The sequence below is a fragment of the Schistocerca serialis genome, chromosome 2 (genome assembly GCF_023864345.2).
Source record: "Schistocerca serialis cubense isolate TAMUIC-IGC-003099 chromosome 2, iqSchSeri2.2, whole genome shotgun sequence".
Classification (NCBI taxonomy): domain Eukaryota; kingdom Metazoa; phylum Arthropoda; class Insecta; order Orthoptera; family Acrididae; genus Schistocerca; species Schistocerca serialis.
This window is the reverse complement of record NC_064639.1, coordinates 763,095,496-763,106,034: the sequence shown is the minus strand read 5'-3', so window position 1 is coordinate 763,106,034 and position 10,539 is coordinate 763,095,496. Positions and strand designations below refer to the sequence as shown.

Genomic DNA, 10,539 nt, shown 5'->3' with positions numbered 1-10,539 from the left:
GAAAGTTTTACAGTGTGTAGATACATCCTTTCCGCTTGTTTTGAAATTTAGTTCAACCTGATCCCGTGAGTGGCGACGTCACAGCATGTCTTCAAGATGGCTGCTACACTTCACGTTCGTCAGAAGCAACGTGCTGTCATAGCATTCCTGTGCTGTGAAAACAAGACAGTGGAAAACATCCACAACAGGTTGAAAAAGGTGTATGGAGATGCTGCTGCCGATCGCAGTGGGCAAGCAGGTTACGTGATGAAAGCGGGCACGGAAATATTGAGGATTGTCCTCGCAGCGGTAGGCCTCGTACTGCACACACTCCAGAGAGTTAACAAATTGGTGACTGCTGACAGCTGCATCACAGTGAACGAATTGTCACGCTACGTTAGGATAGAGGAAGGAAGTGTTTGCAGAATCTGAAAGTGTTGGCATTAAAAAGGGTTTGTGCCAGGTGGGTTCCCAGGATGTTGACAGTGGCTCACAAAGAAGCAAGAAAAACGGTATGCAGCGAACTTTTGGAAAAGTACGAGAATGGCGGAGATGAATTTCTTGGAAGAATTGTGACAGATGATGAAACATGGCTCCATCATTTTTCACCAGAGACGAAGAGGCAACCAATGGAGTGGCATCATGCAAATTCACCCAAGAAAAAGAATTCAAAACCACACCTTCTGCTGGAAAAGTTATGGCTATGGTGTTTTTCGATTCCGAAGGACTCTTGCTTGTGGAGATCATGCCAAGTGGAACCACCATAAATTCTGATGCATATGTGACGACACTGAAGAAACTTCAAGCTCGACTGAGTCGTGTTCGACCACATCGGCAAAAGCAGGATGTTTTGCTGTTGCACAACAATGCACGGCCACATGTCAGTCAAAAAACCATGGAAGCGATCACAAAACTCGGATGGACAACACTGAAACATCCGCCTTACAGTCCTGACCTGGCTCCATGTGACTATCATCTCTTCGGGAAACTAAAAGACTCTCTTCGTGGAACAAGGTTGGAAGATGATGACTCTCTTGTGCACGCTGCCAAACAGTGGCTCCAACAGGTTGGTCCAGAATTTTACCGTGCGGGCATACAGGCGCTGGTTCCAAGTTGGCTTAAGGCAGTTGAGAGGGATGGAAATTATGTGGAGAAATGAAAATATTGTCCCTAAAGGATGTATCTACACACTGTAAAACTTTAAACATGTAGAATAAAAGATGGATTTTTTAAAAAAATGGTGTGCATTTCTTTTGGAGTGACCGTCGTAAGTAGTATCGCGTTTTATCATGTGTGAGTTACAGCAGAAACGTCAATTTCTGTTATATCTGTTCAGGTAACGTAGTCGCTGTAAAGCAACGTGTCGCTGTGGAATGAGGAGCATTACTGGTGCGCCTCAGAGAAGCGCACGCCTGTCGCCTCCGTAGTGGGAGCGCGCGGCGAAGGCCAGCGCCGGGTTTGGCAAGGCGCCTCCGGCTGCTGTCGCGCGCCTGTTTGCTGTCGCCGTGCCCTGCGGTCGTGCCTCGCGGTGAAAGCAGCGCCGTGCCGTGCTCCGTACTCTGCCCCGTATTGCCCGGGTGAGGCGCGGCACTTTCCAAGCCGCTGGCCTCTACACAGCCCACCACAATACAAGACGGCGCCCTTCGCCACTACCTGTCGCAGATGGCGAACTCCAAACTGTTTACGTCACGAGATACCAACTGCTTTGGTGCAAGACATAACTGTCTCATTGGCGAGTGCCTTAGCTGTCGTGATACCAGGGCGTGCTGAAAAGTGTTGCATCCGCATTTTTTATGTTAAAATTCTTGGATCTCTTTAAGTAAAGCAAACGTTATTTAAATTCTACATCTTTAGTCTTCGTCATGCAGCAAGAGGGCTCTAAACTGTAGCGTGTAAAATGGCGGTTTTAAATAACTCTGTAGGTGCGCGCGAAACAGCGCGCTGTAATCGAGTTTCTGATTCGAAGAATTCGTTCAAACAGGGAGCACCCTGATTGAGATTTTCACTCCCGCGAAAGGCAAAGTTCCCGAGTTCTTAAGTCTCGGTCCGGCACACAGTTTTAATCTGCCAGGAAGTTTCATGTCAGCGCACACTCCGGTGCAGAGTGAAAATCATACTCTGGAAACATCCCCCAGGCTGTGGCTAAGCCATGTCTCCGCAATATCCTTTCTTACAGGAGTGCTAGTTCTGCAAGGTTCGCAGGAGAGCTTCTGTAAAGTTTGGAAGGTAGGGGACGAGGTACTGGCAGAAGTAAAGCTGTGAGGAGGGGGCGTGAGTCGTGCTTGGGTAGCTCAGTTGGTAGAGCAGTTGCCCGCGAAAGGCAAAGGTCCCGAGTTCGAGTCTCGGTCCGGCATACAGTTTTAATCTGCCAGGAAGTTTCATGGAGCACGCTCTCCTTCAGCCTGACAATACCAGACCACACACGAATGCTGAGACATCTGCAACAATCCGAAGCCTTGGGATCACTGTAGCCGGTCATCCACCATACAGTCTCGACTTGGCCACATCCGATTTTCATCTGTTTAAAAATCATAAAGAACACCTTCCAGGACTTCACTTTGAGAGTGAGGCAGCTGCGCATGCAGAGGTGAGGTTGTGACTCCGTCAACAAAGTCAGACATTCAACAGTGACGATATCAACAGACTAGAGTCTTGGGAGAAATGCGTTCGTCGCCAGAGTGACTATTTCGAAAAACGAATTTGTAGGCATGAAGAATAAACGTGTACAATGTAGATAACGTCTGTTTTATTTAAAAAACTTCAAGACTTTTCACATACAAAATTCGGAGACATTACGTTTGAGCACCCTCCCGTAATTCCATTCTTTGTTCATTTTACCGGAATAGAATCTCAGGCTTTGTTTACACTGTCAAATTGTAAATACATTATGAAATGAAAGTTATTATAATTTGCAATTTACGTACCGATCTCAGCTTTTTCGCCTGAATGGCAGCAGTGTCTCCATGTACTGGACTGTCTCCATGGCTGCAATGTCTCCACGTATTGGACTAAAGCACACAACAACGTACTGGGAAACGAGATAGCTGACTCTCTTGCTTAAGAAAGCGGTGGCCTCAGGTATAGAAGACTGTTGTTGTTGTGGTCTTCAGTCCAGAGACTGGTTTGATGCAGCTCTCCATTCTGCTCTATCGTGTTCAAGCTTCTTCATCTCCCAGTACCTAATGCAACCTACATCCTTCTGAATCTGTTTAGTGTGTTCATCTCTTGGTCCCCCTCTACGATTTTTACCCTCTACTCTGCCCTCCAATACTAAATTGGTGATCCCTTGATGCCTCAGAATATGCCCTACCAACCGATCCCTTCTTCTAGTCAAGATGCGCCACAAATTTCACTTCCCTCCAGTTCCATTCAGTACCTCCTCATTAGTTACGTGATCTACCCATCTAATCTTCAGCATTCTTCTGTAGCACCATATTTCAAAAGCTTCTATTCTCTTCTTGTCTAAACTATGTTGTTGTTGTTGTGGTCTTCAGTCCTGAGACTGGTTTGATGCAGCTCTCCATGCTACTCTATCTTGTGCAAGCTTTTTCATCTCCCAGTACCTACTGCAACCTACATCCTTCTGAATCTGCTTAGTGTATTCATCTCTTGGTCTCCCTCTACGATTTTTACCCTCCACGCTGCCCTCCAATACTAAATTGGTGATCCCTTGATGCCTCAGAACATGTCCTACCAACCGATCCCTTCTTCTGGTCAAGTTGCGCCACAAACTTCTCTTCTCCCCAATCCTATCCAATACTTCCTCATTAGTTATGTGATCTACCCATCTAATCTTCAGCATTCTTCTGTAGCACCACATTTCGAAAGCTTCTATTCTCTTCTTGTCCAAACTATTTATCGTCCATGTTTCACTTCCATACATGGCTACACTCCATACAAATACTTTCAGAAATGACTTCCTGACACTTAAATCAATACTGGATGTTAACAAATTTCTCTTCTTCAGAAACGCTTTCCTTGCCATTGCCAGCCTACATTTTATATCCTCTCTACTTCGACCATCATCAGTTATTTTGCTCCCCAAATAGCAAAACTCCTTTACTACTTTAAGTGCCTCATTTCCTAATCTAATTCCCTCAGCATCACCCGACTTAATTAGACTACATTCCATTATCCTTGTTTTGCTTTTGTTGATGTTCAACTTATATCCTCCTTTCAAGACATTGTCCATTCCATTCAACTGCTCTTCCAAGTCCTTTGCTGTCTCTGACAGAATTACAATGTCATCGGCGAACCTCAAAGTTTTTATTTGTTCTCCATGAATTTTAATACCTACTCCGAATTTTTCTTTTGTTTCCTTTACTGCTTGCTCAATATACAGATTGAACAACATCGGGGAGAGGCTACAACCCTGTCTTACTCCCTTCCCAACCACTGCTTCCCTTTCATGCCCCTCGACTCTTATAAATGCCATCTGGTTTCTGTACAAATTGTAAATAGCCTTTCGCTCCCTGTATTTTACCCCTGCCACCTTTAGAATTTGAAAGAGAGTATTCCAGTCAACATTGTCAAAAGCTTTCTCTAAGTCTACAAATGCTAGAAACGTAGGTTTGCCTTTCCTTAATCTTTCTTCTAAGATAAGTCGTAAGGTCAGTATTGCCTCACGTGTTCCAGTGTTTCTACGGAATCCAAACTGATCTTCCCCGAGGTTGGCTTCTACTAGTTTTTCCATTCGTCTGCAAAGAATTCGTGTTAGTATTTTGCAGCTGTGACTTATTAAACTGATAGTTCGGTAATTTTCACATCTGTCAACACCTGCTTTCTTTGGGATTGGAATTATTATATTCTTCTTGAAGTCTGAGGGTATTTCACCTGTTTCATACATCTTGCTCACCAGGTGGTAGAGTTTTGTCAGGACTGGCTCTCCCACGGCCGTCAGTAGTTCCAATGGAATATTGTCTACTCCGGGGGCTTTGTTTCGACTCAGGTCTTTCAGTGCTCTGTCAAACTCTTCACGCAGTATCATATCTCCCATTTCATCTTCATCTACATCCTCTTCCATTTCCATAATATTGTCCTCAAGTACATTGCCCTTGTATAGACCCTCTATATACTCCTTCCACCTTTCTGCTTTCCCTTCTTTGCTTAGAACTGGGTTTCCATCTGAGCTCTTGATATTCATACAAGTCGTTCTCTTATCTCCAAAGGTCTCTTTAATTTTCCTGTAGGCGGTATCTATCTTACCCCTAGTGAGATAGGCCTCTACATCCTTACATTTGTCCTCTAGCCATCCCTGCTTAGCCATTTTGCACTTCCTGTCGATCTCATTTTTGAGACGTTTGTATTCCTTTTTGCCTGTTTCACTTACTGCATTTTTATATTTTCTCCTTTCATCAATTAAATTCAATATTTCTTCTGTTACCCAAGGATTTCTACTAGCCCTCGTCTTTTTACCTACTTGATCCTCTGCTGCCTTCACTACTTCATCCCTCAAAGCTACCCATTCTTCTTCTACTGTATTTATTTCCCCCATTCCTGTCAATTGCTCCCTTATGCTCTCCCTGAATCTCTGTACAACCTCTGGTTCTTTTAGTTTATCCAGGTCCCATCTCCTTAAATTCCCGCCTTTTTGCAGTTTCTTCAGTTTTAATCTACAGGTCATAACCAATAGATTGTGGTCAGAGTCCACATCTGCCCCTGGAAATGTCTTACAATTTAAAACCTGGTTCCTAAATCTCTGTCTTACCATTATATAATCTATCTGATACCTTTTAGTATCTCCAGGGTTCTTCCATGTATACAACCTTCTTTCATGATTCTTAAACCAAGTGTTAGTTATGATTATGTTGTGCTCTGTGCAAAATTCTACCAGGCGGCTTCCTCTTTCATTTCTGTCCCCCAATCCATATTCACCTACTATGTTTCCTTCTCTCCCTTTTCCTACACTCGAATTCCAGTCACCCATTACTATTAAATTTTCGTCTCCCTTCACAATCTGAATAATTTCTTTTATTTCATCGTACATTTCTTCAATTTCTTCGTCATCTGCAGAGCTAGTTGGCATATAAACTTGTACTACTGTAGTAGGTGTGGGCTTCGTATCTATCTTGGCCACAATAATGCGTTCACTATGCTGTTTGTAGTAGCTTACCCGCATTCCTATTTTCCTATTCATTATTAAACCTACTCCTGCATTACCCCTATTTGATTTTGTGTTTATAACCCTGTAGTCACCTGACCAGAAGTCTTGTTCCTCCTGCCACCGAACTTCACTAATTCCCACTATATCTAACTTCAACCTATCCATTTCCCTTTTTAAATTTTCTAACCTACCTGCCCGATTAAGGGATCTGACATTCCACGCTCCGATCCGTAGAACGCCAGTTTTCTTTCTCCTGATAACGACATCCTCTTGAGTAGTCCCCGCCCGGAGATCCGAATGGGGGACTATTTTACCTCCGGAATATTTTACCCAAGAGGACGCCATCATCATGTAATCATACAGTAAAACTGCATGCCCTCGGGAAAAATTACGGCTGTAGTTTCCCCTTGCTTTCAGCCGTTCGCAGTACCGGCACGGCAATGCCGTTTTGGTTATTGTTACAAGGCCAGCTCAGTCAATCATCCAGACTGTTGCCCTTGCAACTACTGAAAAGGCTGCTGCCCCTCTTCAGGAACCACACGTTTGTCTGGCCTCTCAACAGATACCCCTCCGTTGTGGTTGCACCTACGGTACGGCTATCTGTATCGCTGAGGCACGCAAGCCTCCCCACCAACGGCAAGGTCCATGGTTCATGGGGGGGGCTAAACTATGTATCGTACACATTTCACTTTCATAAATGGCTACACTCCATTCAAATACTTTCAGAAACGACTTCCTGACACTTTAATCTATACTCGATGTTAACATACTTCTCTTCTTCATAAACGCTTTCCTTGCCAATGCCAGCCTACATTTTATATCCTCTGTACTTTCACCATCATAAGTTATTTTGCTCCTCAAATAGCAAAACTCCACCCGATTTAATTCGACTACTTTCCATTATCCTCGTTTTGCTTTTGTTGATGTTCATCTTATATCCTCCTTTCAAGACACTGTCCATTCCGTTCAAATGCTCTTCCAAGTCCTTTGCTGTCTCTGACAGAATTACAATGTCATCGGCATACCTCAGAGTTTTTATTTCTTCTCCATGGATATTAATTCCTACTCCGAATTTTTCTTTTGTTTCCTTTACTACTTCCTCAATATACAGATTGAATAACATCGGGGATGGGCTACAACCCTGTCTCCCTCCTTTCCCAACCACTGCTTCCCTTCCATAACCCTCAACTCTTATAACTGCCATCTGGTTTCTGTACAAATTGTAAATAGCCTTTCGCTCCCTGTATTTTACCCATGCCACCTTCAGAATTTGAAAGAGAGTATTCCAGTCAACATTGCCAAAAGCATTCTCTGAGTCTACAAATGCTAGAAACGTAGATTTGCCTTTCCTTAATCTATTTTCTAAGATAAGTCGTAGCGTCAGTATTGCCTCACGTGTTCGAACATTTCTACGGAATCCAAACTGATCTTTCCCGAAGTCGGCGTCTACCAGTTTTTCCATTCGTCTGTAAAGAATTCGTGTTCGTATTTTGCAGCTGTGGCTTATTAAACTGATAGTTTCACATCTGCCAACACATGCTTTCTTTGGGATTGGAATTATTATATTCTTATTGAAGTCGAAGGGAATTTTGCCTGTCTCATACATCTTGCTTACCAGATGGTAGAGTTTTGTCAAGGCTGGCTCTCTCAAGGCTGTCAGTAGTTCTAATGAAATGTTGTCTACTCCCGGGGCCTTGTTTCGACTTAGGCCTTTCAGTGCTCTGTCAAACTCTTCACTCAGTATCATATCTCCCATTTCATCTTCATCTACATCCTCTTCCATTTCAATAATATTGTCCTCAAGAACATCGCCTTTGTATAGACCCTCTATATACTCCTTCCACCTTTATGCTTTCCCTTCTTTGCTTAGAACTGGGTTTCCATCTGAGCTCCTGATATTCACGCAACTGGTTCTCTTTTCTCCAAAGGTCTCTTTAATTTTCCTGTAGGCGGTATCTATCTTATCCCTAGTGATATACGCCTCTACATCATTACATTTGTCCTCCAGCCATCCCTGCTTAGCCATTTTGCACTTCTATATCATTTTTGAGACATTTGTATTCCTTTTTGCCTGCTTCAATTACTGCATTTTTGTATTTTCTCCTTTATACACATAATTTAAAGCCACACTGACTGTTAATAGACCATGATGATTCCAAAAAATATGAAATGGTTGTTCAAAGATCGCTACCATTCACAGAAATTGTTAATAACTTAAGTCATTTAATGAAAAAAACCCATGTTTCGAGGTTTAAACCTCTTTCTCAGGCCACAATGACAATATAAAAAGCATTTAACAGAAGTACACAAAGATATTACAGTTGTTCTGCCAAGACTGTAAAGAACAACTATTCATATCTCTGTGTACTTTTTTTTTATGTTTTTGTATTGTCACTATAGCCTGAAGGTGAGGTCTATACCTCGAAACATGTCGCTTCATTAAATAACTAAAATAGTCAACAGATTCTGTGACTGGCAGTGTTCTCTGAAAAACCTACTCAGAATGTACACACGTTCACGCGCATGCTCTATTACCTATTTGCAGGACGAGAAAACCGAATGTTGGGACAAAGAACAGCAAGCTGATCCGATAACTAAAGAAAAATACGACCCGCAAATCACACCAGTGCTACCAACCATACCGTGGGTTCGCGTGTACAAAGAAATTTGCAGTTACTATAGGACGCTTGAAATTCAACCACTGCTGCTTTGCACAGCACCTACACCGCATGAGCATTGCACCATCTCCACTTCGTCACTGCGGTGAAGTAGAAGCCACAATTTACATACACACTTTTTGAATGTATCAACCGATGGGACCTAACGTCAAAGTTGCTAAGGAATTTTGTAAAACTTACCGGTTAACAACGTCTGTGCCAACGTTATTAGCAACCACAAGCTTTGCAATACACATGGGGTCCCAGGACGAATCGTCAATATACAGATATATGACAGGAACGAACACTCGAAGCAAAAACGTCTAGTAAAAGCGGACTCTAAAATGCATACCTTAGATGTTATGAGCATTTCTTCAACTTCGGACCGTGAAACAGATCTCTTCTGCTGCCAGCTCTATGCTTGCCATATTCTGAGAAGCGGTAATAAGGACCAAAGCAAGGAAAAAGAGGCTTCTTAACGTGGGCTCTAAAATGCAAACCTTAAGATCTATGTGCACTCGTTCATCTTCGCTACTCTACCAATGAATGAGTGCTCACAGCCCTTACGGTATGCATTTTAATGCCTGTTTTTATTAACCTTTTTTGCTTCATTCCTGTCATAACCCTGAATATTGACCACCCGTTCTATGACACCCTGTGTAAAGTTCTACCGAGGCGAAAAGGGAGATGTGAACTAACGTTAACTAAATAAACTTGTGCATTGTTAGTGTGCTTTTTCAAGTTTGTGCCTCGCTTTCATGCCATCATCATTTGGGTTTGTTCCGCCAATTTGGTTTCGTTACCTATACCAACCGTATGTAATCTTGATCTACTGATGTGGTTGGCTGTGTGGTATATAATCAAAGGCCAATAAATAAAATAAAAAGTAATATAAGATACGTTGTTCGCTATCATGTGTAAGACAGAAAAACCAACGACCGATGGTTGTACGTAAAGCTTGTATACACGTTTCACGGAGAACTGGTAATATCAGTATTCGTTTTCAATCCGTCATATCATTCGTGTTAATTTTCCTGTTGCCCACAGACTGCTACATCACTATCCACAACCAAAAACCACGTGGTGTCGAGCTCTGTGATTCTGGAACTCAGCTCAATGGTCCACCACGACCGATTCATATACCGGGAAGTGTTGTTGGAAGAAACCCACGTATCGGATTTGTAACGGAATTTCACCAATTAAATACTCTTACACCATCGTTAAGTACACGTCTGAGTTCACTGTAGGAGTGCCAAATAAGTAGGATGGATCCTATTACTCAAGTGGCGGCCACCTCATATGAAACATTCACCTCATGGGAGTTACGTACCCGATTTTCATGAGAATTTTCAGTACCATAAAAAATTGTGTTTAAGTTGGTTAACAAGTTCACTTGTGAGAAAGGTAGCCTCAACGCTGAATGGCGATACCTTTAATATGTCGGTCTGAATGTTCGTCAGAGTAGCTGAAATCTGACAGCATTCAGCTGTAACACGTTTTTGCCTAACTGGTAGAGACTGGTCGATTTCGAGGTGGTATGGTCGCATCGCAAGGTCGTGTTTCAAGATACACCACACCGTTGCTGGGAGAACTCCTGTTTCGAAGCTGCACCAACTGGTTGGCTTCGAATGATTCTGCACTACGCCTTCCCGCACAACAGCAATATTCATTTCGCATCTTCCTGATCTTGAACGTCCTACATTCCCTTGTAAGATATCTGATAGCGGTGCAGTTTCCACAAGCTGTTGCTAAATGCGGCGAATTGTTCAAAATGGCTCTGAGCACTATGGGACTTCTGAG

The 10,539-nt window shown here is 42.9% G+C and overlaps 1 non-coding gene across 1 annotated transcript; it reads left to right on the top strand.

Annotated features, from left to right (window-relative positions):
* The first annotated feature begins 2,258 nt into the window (after positions 1-2,258).
* Trnas-cga (transfer RNA serine (anticodon CGA)) lies at positions 2,259-2,333 on the top strand. Its single transcript has one exon. It is a non-coding gene; the product is annotated as a tRNA-Ser (tRNA).
* The last annotated feature ends 8,206 nt before the right edge of the window (positions 2,334-10,539 follow it).